At 49.7% G+C, this 1,599-nt stretch overlaps 1 protein-coding gene across 2 annotated transcripts in view; it reads left to right on the forward strand.

Moving 5' to 3' along the window:
- FAM234A (family with sequence similarity 234 member A) overlaps positions 1-1,599 on the forward strand; it is a 35,022-nt gene that overhangs the window by 14,763 nt on the left and 18,660 nt on the right. For both annotated transcript variants that reach the window (XM_037732222.1, XM_017510860.2), the window contains exon 2: positions 1,417-1,528. The gene's annotated coding sequence lies outside the window, so the exon portion shown is untranslated. The remainder of the gene's footprint in view (positions 1-1,416; positions 1,529-1,599) is intronic.

Genomic DNA, 1,599 nt, shown 5'->3' on the forward strand with positions numbered 1-1,599 from the left:
TTCACCATGTTGACCAGGATGGTCTCGATCTCTTGACCTCGTGATCCACCCGCCTCAGCCTCCCAAAGTGCTGGGATTACAGGCTTGAGCCACTGCGCCTGGCCCTAATGTTGTATATTTTCATTACTGACTTTTTCTTGAGCTCCCGACCTCAGGTGATCTGCCCACGTTGGCCTCCAAAGTGCTTGGATTACTGGCGTGAGCCACCATGCTCGGCGTTTTATTATTGACTTTTTAAAAATTAGTCCAAACCACATTAATAGTAATTGTTTTGGACTGTCCTTTGGTCATAGCTTAGGTATGAGAAAAATGATTAAGTTCAGGTATAACCTAAGACAAAAGGCAAAAAGAAAAAAAAAAAAGATTAAGAAAAGGAGCAATTTTATTTGTTTACTTATTTTTTTTGGAGGCACAGTTTCGCTCTGTTGCTCAGGCTGGATTGCAGTGGCATAATCTCAGCTCACTGCAACCTCTGCCTCCACCACACCCGACTCAGTTTTGTATTTTCAGTAGAGACAAGGTTTCACCATGTTGGTCAGGCTGGTCTCCAACTCCTGACCTCATGATCTGCTTGTCTCGACCTCCCAAAGTGCTGGGATAACAGGCATGAGCCACCGTGCCTGGCCTTATTTATTGATTGATTGATTGAGACAGCTGTCACCCAGCCTAGAGTGCAGTGGCACCATCTTGTCCCACCCCGCCCCCGCAGGTTCAAGTGATTCTCCTGCCTCAGCCTCCTGAGTAGCTGGGATTACAGGCAAGCGCCACCACGCCCAGCTAATTTTTGTATTTTTAGTAGAGCTGGGGTTTCACCATGTTGGTCAGGATGGTCTCGAGCTCCTGACCTCGAGATCTGCCTGCCTCATCCTCCCAAAGTGCTGGGATTACAGGCATAAGCCACCGAGCCTGGCCGTGCAATTTAATTTACTAGCTTAAGGTCTGCATTTGTATTGACTTTACTAAGCTTGCTGTATTAACTCCAAGGAACAGAAAACCCCGAATGCAGGCCCAAGTGGCATCATCAGAAGAAAAGGCCCTTTCCCTCTTTGCCTTGCTTGCTTCCAGACTGGCTGTGTGGGGATGGAGTCTCCACTTGAGGGTCAGGAGTTGTCTGGCCATCATCTGGTAGTTAGGGTGGGATGAACCTAACAAGGGCAGACTTCTCAGCCTATGTTTCCCCACTTGGCTGCACCCTGAAATCAGCTGGAGAGCGCCAGCAGCCACTCCTGACTGGGACCTCATGTCCAGAGCGCTAACTTGGTCCTTCTGAGGTGTGGCACCAGGATTCCAAAAGCACCTGTGTTATTTTCATGTGGAGCCACAGCTGAGAATCGTGTCTTTGGAAGGCTCTACGTCCTCACCTGACATTTGCAGGCTGACTGAGCTGCACTTTACAAGTGGCTTTATGATCCCTAGATCCGCCTGGGCTTATGAAGACAGAGAGATTCGCTGTCTACAGCTTGCAACCCGATGGGTCAGCTGGCATCAGCATTGAGTGAGCACTTCCTCTAGGCACTCCCACCACCAGGTAGGCTGGGACTCTTCAGATTCCTGCTGCTGGTGGTTGATGCCCCCACCCGCCGCCGAGTAGTGCTTTCC

This window comes from Cebus imitator, unplaced genomic scaffold, assembly GCF_001604975.1.
Source record: "Cebus imitator isolate Cc_AM_T3 unplaced genomic scaffold, Cebus_imitator-1.0 Scaffold444, whole genome shotgun sequence".
NCBI lineage: Eukaryota > Metazoa > Chordata > Mammalia > Primates > Cebidae > Cebus > Cebus imitator.